We start from the raw sequence: 15,938 nt of genomic DNA on the forward strand, positions 1-15,938 counted from the left end.
AGCTTTCTCCAAAATAACGTTCAGCTTGAGGGAAGCTAGAAATCTTATATAATGTTATGTTAAGAAAACACAGAAGTGGCGTTGTATGCTTAGCTGCCACTTTGGATAAGGGTGGTTAAGGCACATCAGTTTTTGTAGCCAGTAATACACACTGAGTGATGTGACCAGCAACATATCTAGCCACTTGGCTGACACCTAATGGTCAGGTATACTTCCACCTGAGTCAAGAGTAGATGACTTCAGAGGAAAGTACAGAATTAACTTCTCACCAAGCCACTTTCCATCATTTATCAGCAGTTCTGGCTAACCGAGGAGTTCTCAGTTGACTGGAAGTTAGAAAATGTGACGCCCATTCACAAGAAGGGCCAGAAGGAGGATCCAGAGAACTACAGGCCTGTCAGTCTGGCCTTGGTGCCAGGGAAGGTTATGGAACAGATCATCCTGAGTGCATTATGCGGCACATGCAGGACAACCAGATGATCAGGTCCAGTCAGCATGGGTTTAGGAAAGGCAGGTCCTGCCTGAAAAACCCGATCTCCTTCTATGATAAAGTGACCCACTTAGTGGATGAAGGAAAGGCTGTGGATGTTTTTACCTGGACTTTAGTAAAGCCTTTCACACTGTTTCCCACAGTATTCTCCTGGAGAATCTGGCTGCTCATGGCTTGGATGGGCATACTCTTCGCTGGGCAAAAACTGGCTGGATGGCTGGGCTCAAAGCATGGTGGTGAATGGAGCTAAATCCAGTTGGCAACTGGTCATGAGTGGTGTTACCCAGGGCTCAGTTTTGGGGCCAGTTCTGTTTAATATCTTTATCAATGATCTGGAAAAGAGGATTGAGTGCACCCTCAGTAAGTTTGCAAGTGATACCAAGTTGGGTGGGAATGTTGATCTTCTTGAGGGTAGCAAGACTCTACAGAAGGACCTGGACAGGCTGGCCCCAGGCCAATGGTGTGAGGTTCAACAAGGCCAAGTGCCGGATCCTGCAGTTGGGTCACAACAACCCCATGCAGCGCTACAGGCTTGGGGAAGGGTGGCTGGAAAGATGCCTGGAAGAAAAGGACCTGGGGGTGCTGGTCAACAGCCAGCTGAATATGAGCCAGCAGTGTGCCCAGGTGGCCAAGAAGGCCAACAGCATTCTGGCTTGTATCAGAAATAGTGTTGCCAGCAGGACTAGGGAAGTGATCATCCCCCTGTACTTGGCACTAGTGAGTCCCCACCTTGAATACTGTGTTCAGCACTGTTTTGGGCCCCTCACTACAAGAAAGATATTGATGTTCTGAAGCGTGTCCAGAGAAGGGCAAAGAAGCTGGCGAGGGGTCTGGACCACAAGTCTTATGAGGAGCAGGTGAAGGAACTGGGGTGGTTTAGTCTGGAGAAAAGGAGGCTGAGGGGAGACCTTATCGCTCTCTACAACTATCTGAAAGGAGGGTGTAGTGAGATGGGGGCTGGTCTCTTCTCCCAAGTAACAAGTGATAGGACAAGAAGAAACAGCCTCAAGTTGCACCAGGGGAGGTTTAAGACAGATATTAGGAATAAAAATTCTTCACTGAAAGTGTTATCAAGCATTGGAACAGTCTGCCCAGGGAAGTGGTTGAATCACCATCCCTGGAGGTATTTAAAAGATGTGTAGATGTGGTGCTGAGGGACATGGTTTAGTGGTGGGTTTGGCAGTGTTAACATTGATGGTTGGACTCAATGATCTTAAAGGTCTTTTCTAACCTAGATAATTCTATGATTCTATCATTCTATGAAGCTTTCACTCTTGCTTCAGGATCCATAATAAAAATACCTTAACTTCCTTCACATGACAGATTTATTTTGGTCACAGTAATTCTCAAGCCTCATTTATTTGGAAATTTGATTCTGCTTCTTTTTCCTCTCTTTTTCTATACAGACATTCCTCTAAACTAGAGGCTCAAAGAAAGGAGGTAAAACGCGATCTCCTGAACACATATACCACTGTCCCAAAGGAAATCAGCAGTTAGGAAATCTGGACAAAAAGTTCAGCCATGCCATTGATGGGATGAGCCAGTGAGTTGCACAGTACTGCGTTTACAAATCCACTTCAGATGATTTTGGGGTCTTCATAGTTGTCTCAGCTCTTAACCCACTAGATTTGCATGTCCAACTAATACAGTTAATTTACTGAGCTCTTCCCCTTTCAGACTGCCTATAAATATATCACCATGTCCTCTAAACCTTATTTAAACTTTCTGAAGCACAGTAGCAACAAACTTCCCACCACAGTTAGCGGCAGGTTTCAATGGAGCTGCTCATGAGTATGGACTCCGTGATTTGGCATAGACAAAAAACACTGGTGTGTAGGCTACTGCACCACTAACCTCTTTTTACAGTAAGAATAGAACATTATTGCTTCCCTTTTTTCCCTATCTCCCAGCGAGGTTTTAATCCATGTGAAGTTTTACCTCTCACTCCATGGTTACCAAGTTTCCCTAAGAGTTTCTTGTAAGGGTCTTTATCAAAAGTCTTTTGAAAGCCTGAATTAATTTTATCCACCGTTTCTCCCGTATTCATTAATTTGTTAACTCTGAATGAGTATCGGCAGCTTAGAGAGGTACTGTTTGGCCTTGAGAAGCCTGAGCCTTTAGTCCTACCAAGTTGTATACATTAAATTAATGTGTAACTCTATCTTTCATTATTTTCTTGACTATTTTTCCTGATGCTGAGGTATGTCCTGCATAAGAGACAATTGCCTCTCCCACTTTATGAAAGATTTAGGCAGTCTTGGCTACAACCCAGCTGGCTGTGGTAGCAGGTTTTTTATTTCAGATTTTTAACTATAAATTGTGTATCTCTAAACAGCAATTCAGCTGCTTCATTATTTATTCCCTCGGAGCTCCTAGACAGCTAAGATGCAACAGTGATGATTCATTACTATGTAATGCGTTGTGTTATTCCAATACTTTGTTTTTCGTTTTGATTTTGGGTTCTTGGAGAACATCTCATCCTTGCCTCATGTTGAGTATAACACCCATTTAAGTTATTTCTGTACACAAAATTTACGCTCATTCATGTATGTCAGTGAACTTTTTGCTTAGCCACTTCTTGACAGCGTGGTGAAGAATGCATGCAACTGAATCATCACATGAGGATCTGAGTGACCAAGCTGAGATAGTAGGTAAAATACAGGCACAAAATATGGTCAGCACTGTGCATTGACTAGAGGATGGCTGTGAGAAGCTTGAATTATTGAGATTCAATGCAAGCTATCCCACTGCCTTGCAACCCATCCTCAGGCAAGTCATTTAACCTCTTCAACATAATTTCCCCACCTATAATACACAGGTGATAATATTTGCCAACCTCCCGGGCATGTTGTAAGGAATAATTAGGTAAATCTTTGAAATTGTTCTAATTATGTTAATTGCAGAGTATAAAATCATGTTCTCCCCCAAGGAAGGGTAAGCAGAGGGAAAAATGAAGGAAAAAAAATACTTCATGCTACTGGAGAGGGCAAATTATTCTCTTTGAGACGGGGCCAAATAATGCCCTGGTAAGCGAGCACAAATTGAATTTACTTAGAGCCTGATCTACATTTGAAGAAAATTGGTGTAATTTCCCTGAGACCAATGAATAAGTCATTTACACCACTTGGAGCTCTGGCTCATTTATTTCAATGAAGTTATTCTCAATTTATGTGGGTGTAAACCAGAATAGCACTTAGTTGACTGTCAAGGTAGTAACTTCTCCGTTCCTGTCCTATTCCTGTGGTGGTTGGTAGCAAAAATAGTCTGAGATGCTGGCGGAGAGGAGAGGAGAGGAGAGGAGAGGAGAGGAGAGGAGAGGAGAGGAGAGGAGAGAACTCTCCATATGTAGAAATAATTACTTTTGTTCTTTATTTCACCCATAGCTAGGTACTTGTAACTCTCCTTCTCATTGCGCCAGGCACCATAACAGCTGAACTAGGTCGGGGGCTGTTGAAGCAATACCACGTTTAGCTTTTTTGCACTCCCCTTCCTCCTGCATCTCAGCTAAACTGCCCACTGAGAATTGGGGCTCCTGTGTTTGTCTGTCTGGGAAGCAGCACACTCCAGCCTAATTCCTTGTACCCCTTTCAGTGTTTCCTTTCTTTGTGCCAAATAGACCTGAATGCAGCACAAAGATAAAGGGAGAGACAATACCTTGTTCAAAGAGCTTCAAGCAGAAGCAGACAACTTGCAGCGAGGGACACGAAGGAGAGGTAGTCTGCCTGAGCTCGCAGGCCAGACCAGAAATAGAAAGTGAAGCAGCAGTTTCTGAGATCCATATGCCTTTACACCGTGGGTTTTTTTAGGTAAAACACAGCAGGTAATGATACCTTTCTTCGTTGGGTGCTGGGATTTTTGAATACTGCTACCCCAGGATTAATTGCAGCCTTTGGACACGCTTCGCATTATCTCGCTGTTACAAGTGAGGATGATTTGTTTCTGCTTTGCAAGTTCGGGTTGGTTTATGTGAAATTTTATAAGGGTAAAAGAGTTTTAAGAAGGTAAAGAGGAAGAATTATCAGTGTATGTTGAAGGAAGAGTTATCACCAGTACTTATAATAGCAATAGGAAGGATTATCACTAGCAAAAGCTCAGGAGGATTACTTGGGATTCAGCAATGTACAGTAAACAATCTTTATCTCTTGCAGAATGCCAGTGCATATTTTACAATATAGTTGGCTTTAGTGCTCCATGAAAAAATCTGCTGCAATTTGAGTTTAATCATTCTGAATCTTGGAATTAAATTAATATTCAGTTGTCACGAAAGCAGTGAAAAAAATCTGCTTATGAAAGGAACAAGAAAAAGCACTGTAATTTCATTTCAGCGTAATTCTAATTTTAAATCTTTATATCAGCATCCCCTTGGCAAGTTATCAGTAGATATGTAAGAGTCATCAGAGCTATATAAGCATGCAGGTAATGTACGTGAGATCACCTAGTAAACTAGTTTCCAAAGCTTCTGGTTTAAGTTAAACATTTTTTTAAAAATAAACAATATATTCTTGACTTTCCTCAGTTACAGTCATAAATATCAACTGATTAAATGATATTCTTATCTAACAAAAATACAGATCCTTCAAACACACTCACAAGTATACGCACAGGCACATCCTTTCTGCAGAGATTAAAGTCAACACAGCTAAGATTAAAAAAAAGAGTAATGAAGAAAGTATAAATGAAATCTGTGTGAGGATTTCTTCTGTTAAGAAAAAAGAAAGTAATCAGAATAAGGCTACATGTGAGAAAAATATTTAATATTCTGCTGGAAATTACTTGGGTAGCATGAAGATAGGCAGCATATAACATAGTGAAAAGATTTAAAAGAGCATGTAAAGACACCGAGCCTGCCTGGAACATGATGGAATTACCTGAGCTTTTATTAGTTTTGCCCTTGGAAATTTATATTCACACTTATAGTTATAAATATAAAATCAGATTTATAAAACAAAAATACCCTGAGCCGAATTCTGTACCAATTCTTGTCTTGTTATTCATTTAACAATGGGAGGTGGCAAATCAGCCTCTGCTGGAATTTAGGAATGAGAGTGGTGCTCAGTTTTCCTTTACATCTTTTTCTTAGCTTTGAACAGTAACTGTGCAGAGTCATAGCATGTGTATATGCACTACGAATTTTTTATATATATATATATACACTATGACAGTTATATATAAATGTGTGTATATGTACATATTTAAATACTGGGCTTTAAACAACATTCAAGAATCTTCAATCTTGTATCAAGGTGCCTCTTATTAGAGAATTCTTACAGAATTCTCTAATAATTACAGAATTCTTAGTTATTAGAGGAAAAAAAGGCCCTCTAGACAAAATAACATGCTAGTTATACATTCCTCCTGGCCTCCAAGTTAAGAGAACGCTCGTAGTATGAGGTTGTTTTGAAGTCGCTGTTTTGCAATACAGTTATGGTAATGGAAATTAGGACTGCAATTACAAAGATGGAAAACTGTGAAAGGTAAAAATTGGGGATGCTCTGGATCATTAAATAGGGTAATTAACATTGTTTTGCAAAAATGATGGAAAGTTCATGCAAATTACAGCTTATTTTAAATAAATTTGCTATGCATATATATACATACTAATTTTGAAGGATATGTTTCTAATATTTAGGAAATAAACTAAGGTAGGAAATTCATGCTCTCCTGTTACTGTATTTACTATGTTTAGGAAAATTAGGTTCTCCTGTTTGAGGTACACATCAATTATGGACAAAGCCACGTTTCCCAAATGCATCCAGCAATGTATCTCAGATTTTGCCTGGAGGATCACGTCAAGGATATAGCAGTGGAGGTAAGTTAATCATAGTGCTTGTTGAACCTTCAAAGTTGGCTGAGTAACATGAGAAGTTGATAGTGATTGCAAAAATGTCCGTGTACGAGGGCAATACCAGTAAACGGGACCAGTTACTGACCTACTGTTGGAAGCAGAAAGATCTAATTTCCCCCTCACGCATTATATCTACAGCAAAAAAAAAATCTAGCTTTTAACATGAGAAGGGAATACGCCATATCAGTGGAAGCCAGTTTGCACTAGCAGCATTGCATCCACATAGTTGTCCCAATGAATCCATATGAAACTGTCTTTCCTAAAAGACAGCTGTATCAACATGTGTTGTCAGTCCCAAACACAAAGTCCTGTGCGTGTTTTTCAGTGGCAATAAATTGGCATAGTCTGCCATCATTTACAGGCGGCCCAGCATTACTTTCCTGAAGTGTAGAAAACCTGCTTTACATAGAAGTAACCCTTCACGTGACAAGCCACCGCCTTATTTTCTTCTTTTGGTAGGTGACTTAGAATGACCAAAGCTCTTCCATCTTTCACATAGTATTTTTCCAGCTTTGAAAGTAAGTCTTTGGACAAAGTACATTTTCTGCCGTGGCTCGGTGTGTGGCTTCAACACGCAGCAGGGGAAAGTGGACGCCAAGCGAGGCACAGCAGGAAGCATGTGCGCTATGAGATCACTCACATCCTAAGGTACTGCCTGATACAGATCACGTCAGCAAGCACATATTTCTCCTTTTTGCTGGGAACTTTGTTGAAACTGATCTCTGAAAAACACTTGGGCTTTAACAGTACATGATTTTCTAACACAGTTACATTTCATTGAAATTGTACCTACTGTTCTTCAGTGGCAGTTTGGCTGGAAGGGGTCCATCCTCCAACAGTTTCTAAGCCTCCACTCGGGTGACAATTACAATCCATTTCCAGCTTAATATTCTTTAAATCTTGTCTTACCATGAAACCTCTTTTCTTTGACCTTGAAGCCAACTAGGATCATATGTCATGACCGAACCATGTGATAAACTTGAATTGCCTTGGCACAGAATTTTCAAGGTAATGGGATAAACTCTGGTGTCAAGCGGGCTCTCTGGCAGCCTTCGCCCACGAGTCACTGTTAAGTCTGCTAAGTGGTGTGAAGATATAATCGTGATAATAATAGTACTGCTTAATCTCTATTGAACAGAGGTGTTCTGCTACGCTTTTGAACCCTGCACACTTATCTACCTCTTCCTGGCTCCTGAAATATTTTTGAAAAGGGTTGGATGCTGCTGCAGTGTCCTTGATGTGCACTTCTGGAGGCTGAGCCAGCGGGTGCTGCAGTGCTTGACAATCTTTAAATGCTTCAATGCTCTTGAATACCTGATATATATTGTAGCCGTCCTTCTTTTTGGAGCAGTTTTGAAAATGGGAAGATATACCCAACAGCAGTTCTCAGACACCTAATGGCCACCGCTTCACATCACGTTGGCAGCACCTCTTTGCCAAATGACAGGCACAGCCTGGGTCAGATAAGCTGAGCTCTACTTAACAAATCTGGAGATGAACCGACTTGTTTTTTCCCCTTCTCATAAAGCTGCCGTTGTCATCGCTGTGGAAAGCATCGATGTTATTTCAGGGCAGAGCTTTGTCTTGTCAAGGATGGCAAAGGTGTTTTCACCTACTACATGTCAAGATGTCTGAGCTCCACTTGCTGCTTGGCCTACATCTTTCTCAAAGAGTCTTCCTAGAATAAAATATTCTCTCTCATCTCTTTGATCACTGCTTTCATCTCTTAAACAAAATGACCCATGCTTTCTGATGTTGAGCTGGACTAATGAAGCATTTTTAATGATCGTCATTGTTTTCACACATCTCAGGATCTCTAACCGCACTGCCACAGAATATTTCTTCAGCACCTTGGATTTTATGGATTTGTATGTCATTTATAGATACCTTTATCTTTTGCTGTAGTATCTAAGATTATCAGATTCATGGTGTAGGGTGGCTGTAGATAAAAGGTTATTTTAGAGCACTGTAGGGTGTTTTTATTTCTTTCCCAACAGGTTTGTTGCCCATAAAACTCTGTATTCCATCTTTATCAAGAAATAGAGTAAGCATTAACTGATCATGGCAAAGAGGGAATTATAAGCCAATACTAATAATAGGCAAATGTAAACTGGACTGTGCTTTCTAGATATACCAAGATACCAAATAGTGATTATCACTATTTCCTGTCTCCTTGTTACTTGCTTTTAAAGTGGAAACTGTAACTGTGTATTATTATTTTGAATGTTCTTGCATGTGAAGGCGCTGGAACCAGCGACCCATTCTGCTAGGCGCTGTATGCACATGGAGTTTGGTTTGCAATGTGTTTATTTAGTCTTCTGTGATGGAAAGTAATACACCAGTGCAAGCTTGAATATACAATACAAATACATACATGTAAAATACAAAAAAGCAAAAGTTACATTATGCATATCATACATAATCAAACCGTATCCTATGATATACAGTCTATTTCATGACTGAGATGGTGATTCATAAGTACTGCCATGGTGATTCTATGTTGATGTATGTAGATTAAGTGCTTATCTGTCTCCACTGACAATATACAGAAGCATTGGAAAATCACAGTGTTAGTTCACTGTCTTTGACACATTAATTTCAACAGTTGTCACTACTAATCCCATTAATTCCAGCAGAGGACATAAAGCATCCCTGTTAAACAAATTCAGTTTACTTCATTGGAATGGTCTAAGAATATGGACATGGTCAATTATTTCAACTCAGTTAATAAGCAATAGCTCTTTAAGTCAGCAGGCTATATTTTATAAGGATTTGCTTCCGCTATATTTTCATACCTTCACTTTCCACAGTTGCACTTTCATTTTCTGGCAGAATCATTCAATATGAATTCGTTTTACTAAGCAATTTGAAATATCCAAAATTCATTAAAGAATATGTTCAAAGGATAGTGCTACAAATGAAAAACTAGTTGAATTTGCAAGAAGAAATATTTGCCATTTGAAAATATAGTGTCACTGAATCCAAGGAATTTATCGTCGATGTTACTTTTAACTTTCATTAACTTTCATAACTTAACATTACAAAATGACAGTTCTGAAAATATAAAATAATGTACCTTTAATATATATTTTTATATATATAATTATATAATATATATATTTAATTATATAATATATTTATATATCTATATTTCATATAGATATATTTAATATATTAGCCATATCATTAATTGAAACTATCATTAATTGAAATCAGAAAAAAATTAAACTTTTGAAATGAAAACTTGAGATTACAGTTTTCCTTTTTTTTCGCTTGAAAATTTTAAAGAAAAAAAAGTTATTTAATTTCTAGCGTAGAGCTTTCAGGTTTTTTCTATTTCCTTCTAGACTCAGATTTAGACTAAAAAGGAACTTCAAATTTTTATCAAGCCCCACGTGATAAAGCAGCAATTTTACTAACAGGTCATGTACAAAAATTTCCGTATGAAGCAGCTGTATAATCGTATAGTATAGAGGTTCCTGATAAGTGCCTTTTTAATGAATTATGCTAACATTAAAGGGAAGGCACAGCATGCAGTGTAAGTCAATAAACCTTGCTGGAAGATTGCAGTGCAACCAAAAGGCAACTTTATGGATTTGAGGGTGTCTCGTGGAGGTTGCAGAGGTGCAGCTCTACCAATCTGTGATAGTTTATTGGAGACATGGGGCAACGAGGGGCTAAGGGATCAGGAGGTACGTGGGCCAGGAACAGGCAGCTGTGGGTAGGGTGGAGGGGGGAGAAAAATAAACAAACTGAAGCACTAAAATCTGTTTTATAGCAGATTGAGAGTCATTGCTCACGGAAGAATAAACCAATTTACAGTAAAGGTCATATCTGCTGTATTGGGATATATATATTTAATGAAAATAGCAGGGATCATAGATGCTTATGAATGAATAACTGGGCAGGAAGAACTGCCGTTCTGCTGTAACAAACAGATAATGACCATATTTCACCTTTCAAAACCATTAATCTTCTATTCTAATCTGTGTTGTCTGGTATCAATATGCTATACCGTTCCTAACTATGCAATCATCCACATATTGTCTTAAAAACCCCATGGTCAAATAGATATTTTCATGCTAGTGCACCTTTAATTTAGGAAGAATGTTTTTCTCTGTCAGTAATCCTTTTAGTCACAGCTGTTTAGCCTAGTGAAATGAAATAGTTCCCTGTATGCTGAAAGTCTGTCTACGATTAAATGTAATCAGTTTTTAATTAACTGGAATTTTCAATATCTTGCAAGTACTCTTTATGAAGTTTTATTCAAATGAGGCTATGGATTACTTTACTTTTTAAAGTTTCGAGCTGAGAGAAAAGACAACAGAAGAGATGGTGCAGATAAAATGAAGCTTAGCAGAAAAAGGCCAATGCATGCATAAAATCTGCTTAAATGCTACGCAGGGTGTGTACTCAGAAATGGACCTTGAGCACGACCTTAACTGCGTATTAATCTGATATATACAGTTGTACAGCTGTTAATAGATATAAATATATTATTTTTATGTTATTATTATTAAATATTATGTTTAATACTGTAATTGAGCTACTGTGTATAGCAGAATTTCGGCTTATTAAAGCAGTGGCACAGAGAACTCCAAGAGTGACACCTCCCAGGTGAACTGAGTGTCCTCTGCCAGAACATACTGTAGATGCTCTGCTTCAGCAATGCACTAAAGAAGTCTCTGGGGCATCGTGAGCCAGATAAAAACTATCAAAGCCTCATGAAGCAAAAAACTGGATTATTACAAATTTATCTTCCTGGATCAATGGACAGAGAAATAGAAGATGATTATAAACCAGAGTAGAAAACCTACTATTATTTCTTTTGAAAACAGTAAAGTTGAGTGTTTTCTATTCAAAAATATATGACCATTTATTTGCAATAGTAGCCAAGGTTTTTCTTCTACCAAACTGAAAAATCTCAATTACATACAGAACAAATCTTTCATCTCAAGAAATCAGTACCATAAAGTAGTGCTGTAATATCATAGAAATATTAGCTATATCAAAACCCAATACTATAAGATCATATTAAATACAATATTAAATGAAAAGTAGAATCAGGAATACATTTTATCTCATCAAGAAAAGAGCTATTTAAAATATATTTTAGAAAAATGAAAGAAAAAAGTTTTAACATCTTGGTTTGGACTGTTTTGGCACAAAACGTAATTAAAATTGACAGTGTCCCATTAAATATTTTGTTTTCAGTCAAATCTGTCTTCTGAACAATCATCTCTATGTGGCCCTCCTCTTGCCAGCATACAATTTGTTGAACATGCATGAGGTTCATTTAAATATATTCCTATATTTTTTGCTCTAATGGTTATTAATTGTATTCTGCCAATGGCTGAACAGCCATTTAAAATGCCAACCACCCACCATTCCCTCTGACGCGTATACTTAATATATTGTATAATCAAATGGAGCAGGGAAGTCTCAGTCTAATTCTTGATACAGATAAGATGAGACAGATGTATTTGAAGGGTTGGAAACGTATCTGAGAGAGGCTTCTAAACAATAAAAGCCAATTTACTTCATTCAGGCTCAGGCCAAGCTTCCTTCATTGCACAGGTGCAGAAGGAAGGGGCAGTCCCTGCAGTCAGGCTTTTGTTCTCAGACCAAGAGAAAAGGGTCCCTTCAATGCTCTGTCCCTCATCTGTGTGAGCTGGATGTCAGCCTTCCGGTCACAGGGCAGATGTTTGGTCAGGCAAGAGCAACCCTCTCTGTCCTCAGGAGTATGGTTGGAAGGAGGGAAATCATCCATTTTGCTACATTTCCTGAGGTTTGTGGGGTGCTTCTGCAGAGCTTCTGCCTGCACCTACGCTGGGGTGGCACAGTACAGCTTGGGGAAGCGTAGGCATAGCAGATGCCTACTCATTAAGCATGGAAATACTTAATTAATACTTAATACTTTATCGTCTCTGGAAATTCGTCTTGGCAAACTAGAGGAGTGGTCTCTGTGCCCCACATCTAAATGATGATGTTCCCTGAGAGAAGGTGTCTCTCTGCACCCTGCGATGCAAAGGTGGCAGTCATGGTGTGGAGAAAGCTCTTTATGTCCTTTCCACCAACCGCTAGCAGCATGGGCTTTTCTGTCAGCAGCGTGAGACTATGTGATGGTCACCTAACGGGACTGCGAGCAGCGAGCATCCGGTTGCAGGAGCTGGGAAGGGACAGCCTTGGAACAAGTGAAAAGCAAAGGAGTTTCCTTCCTTAGGAAGAAAAGCAAATAATTGGCTTGATTTAAAAAGCCCCAGCTTCTAAGCTCTAATTAAATCTTCAAATGAAGGGGAAGGGGAGGATGTGGGGAATGTGATTGTAGAACTTTCTTCTACAACAACTGCGCAGTCCGGGGGTCCCATTCATCTCCGGGCAGACATTCAGTCCTCCTCCGTTATGAAACCAGCCCAGCCTGGCACCGGCCAGCACAAACCCCTGGCTGCTTGTTAAAACCAAGCACAAGCGCTGAAAGAACGTGTGAGCCGGATGAAAGGTGGACTGGCAGAGCCGCCTGAGGAAGTAGCTGTCACCCGTGGCTGTAGCGGCGCAGGGCTCTCACGAGCAGCAAAGCTGTTTCTCATCTCTCGGATGCTCTCTGCAGCCTCATTCACAACACCGCCACTCACACCCTGCTCTCTGAAGGTGTGGAGCGGGTTTGCTTCCACAGAAGGGGCTAGGTGGGGAAGCTGCAAGACTGGAGCCTTCTCAAAATGTGTAAGAGATCTGCTTCAGAGTGTAGACATTGCCAGTAACCCCTGGCAGCCTGTATCTTGGAGTGTGGACAAGATCTGAATGCACACCTGCATAGTCTGGCTGGAGCAAAAGGTGGTTATTTACTACAAAAGAATATATAGGCAAAACACTGCTCGGAAAGCAGCAGGGCTGAGCAAGGCATAGGGTGTACTGCCAACCATGGTGTCACGGAAAGCTTATGGAGACAGTGTATGGGAAATGAGAGTCACTGCTGTGGCACAGGAGGTATGCAGAAAGGATTTTAAATTTGCAGAGGGTATAGGTTAATGCAGAAGAATCCCAAATGCACACTGGATATGCATTTCTGTTTTACCCATACTAACCTTTTCGCTTCCCACTAAGGCCTGAAGCCACAAGCTGCGGGTCACCTCCAGTCATAGTGCTTCCCAAACCCATGGCTATATGTAAAGATGTTTTTCCATACTGCTTGTAATAGCAGTCTGAAAGTCAGGGAGAGGTAGACTGAGCCCCGCTACCTGTGCGGTGTGTGTGAGCCTGCCTCCCTTTTGGGCAGAGCTGCCTGCTTGCAGGCAATATAGGCAATTAAGTGTTTTAGGTGAGAGTGTGAGCTCAAGCCTGGAGCTATCTGGAAGCACAGATGCAGTCTGAATTTCCTCTCCTCAGAGAGACCATGCCCTCCTCTGCATAAATATATTGCTACTCTTGCTGCATACGTCTCCCCATGGCCGCTGAGAGTATCTATACATCAATAAGGTTTTATATTTTTAAATGAATGCATCATTATGCTTTGCCACAGCTCTGGTAACACAGACTTTTCTCCATTAATACATTTTTTGAAAAGTTTTTATGCTATTAGAAGAAAAACTGCCTCAAAATATTTCAGTTGAAAATAATAATAATACTACTATTACTAATAATAACAATAATAGCAATAAGACTAACAATAACACTAACAATAGCAATAATATCCTAAGAAGTTTCTTGCCTTTTTTAAACTGACAACTGAAAGCAGTCCTGGAAGACTTTTATTTTCCTTTGGTGGCATCTTGCTCAGACCACGTATCTTGTGGAAGAGAGTGCCTATGGGGAAAAGGAGGAGAGAAAAGACCACAGTCACTAACATACAGTATTTTAAGACAGAATCCAAATGAGTACTGCAGCCTTTGTTTGGGTAATAAAAGAACAACTGATGTAGTTATAATATACTTTAAAAAATAGCCAATGTCCACATACAATATTGCCCCCATTGCTATAGGGATTTTTCTGTAGTTATTTAGTTGCGTAAATCATTTATATATATATATATAAATAAAACCAAGCTCCCTGCCAAATCTTCAGGCCATTTTTACGGCCATTAGCAAAGCAAGCATCAAGTACAGGAAGTTTCTCAACACAGAAATAAAAGAAAATAAGGAAAAAAAAGTATTTTTACAGACTTAAACTGCCCAGAAAATGCATCTTCTACCCACAGGCACACAAGTATATCAGAAGACACAGCCTGTTCCGACTAGCTTACAATAAATCTGGAATCATAGAAATGTCGGGCTTTAAGGGATTCTCTTGTTCAACAACCTGCACTGAAGCATCACCAAAAATACATGCAACACCCTGCATATGAGCTGTCCTTAAAAACCTTCAGTGAAGGAGTTCCTCAAGCCTGCCTAGGCAGATTGTTCTAGAATTTCATACATATTGGGAGGGACATTTTATAATATTCAACTTAAATCATCTCATATTCTATAAAACTTTTTATCCTATCCCAAGGACCATGGAAAATAGCTAATCCCTCTCCTTTTTAGTACAAATTGTATGTATTGGAAAACCGTTAACTGCATTTGTCAGTCTTTTCCAGATTAAGCCCAGCCCATTCAGCTTATTCTTGCTGCTCTTGTCAGGCTCCTGGTTTGTCTTAAACCAACACTAAAGCTGAGATATAGTTTAGATAAAGCCTTGTGATAGACAAGCAGCATTGAACAATGAAGAATAAAAAAAAGATAAAAATACTGGCAAGCCCTTCACAAATACCACTGACTAATAGCTGGTTTGTCTTTCTATTGATCAAATACTTTTATACAGATCAGGCCAATTCCTCCCCTCCACAGGGCGTTACCACCACTGAGTGCACAGATACTGCCACCCTCATGTGCACAGTGTGAGAACCTGCCCCACAAACCTCTCTCAGTCGTTGTAGATTTCTATTCTGCAGAAGAGACAATATTAGATGTCTTGCAGTTATTAAGCTCTGCATACTGTAAGGTATTCCTTGCATCTTCCAGCCAAGTGCTTTCATTTTTAATAACCCTCGATTTTTTTTTATTTTTTTTTTTCACTGCTGCAGAGTGCAGCTACTTCAGATTCAGTAGTGCTAGAAGTGGGGAGGCTATGTAAACTAAATCAATAATGCTTAAAATTTAATTAAGCAGTTGCACCTGAATAATTGACTCCAAAGAGTACATGTGATCCATCATGATACAACCAGTGCTGTTTCAACTACAGTAATATAAAAGTGCCAGTCTTTTCATTGTAAGCCTTTGGCAACATGATATTCTTCTGCAGAGAGACACTAAAAAAAGAACAAAATCCAGCCAGGAACTCACTGCAGTTTACTTTGAAGTGTTCACCATGCTTTGACCTTCATAACTAAGCATCCCTTCATGCCGTACAAAGCACGCATGTGTTTCTGATCCTTGAATGTTTGATTTTCCCAAGGTGTTTGGCTGTCCTTGCAGACAATTACCATTGGAAAGAGGAGCAGGAAGGAATTGTTTGGGGGCTAATTGCTGTAGGCTCACTGGAAAAGGGAAAAGAAATATTCCAGTTTATAACAGCCCTTTAAACCCTGAGCAGAGATGGCTTCTTGAGAGCTTACAAACACTTCTAACA

General features: G+C 39.6%; 1 long non-coding RNA gene across 1 annotated transcript; it reads left to right on the forward strand.

Annotated features, from left to right (window-relative positions):
• Positions 1-4,182: 4,182 nt before the first annotated feature.
• On the forward strand, positions 4,183-8,875 carry LOC141737675 (uncharacterized). The gene is made up of 3 exons (XR_012585222.1): positions 4,183-4,310; positions 6,177-6,299; positions 6,795-8,875. It is a non-coding gene; the product is annotated as an uncharacterized LOC141737675 (long non-coding RNA).
• Positions 8,876-15,938: the final 7,063 nt, after the last annotated feature.

The sequence above is a fragment of the Larus michahellis genome, chromosome 1 (assembly GCF_964199755.1).
Source record: "Larus michahellis chromosome 1, bLarMic1.1, whole genome shotgun sequence".
Classification (NCBI taxonomy): Eukaryota; Metazoa; Chordata; class Aves; order Charadriiformes; family Laridae; genus Larus; species Larus michahellis.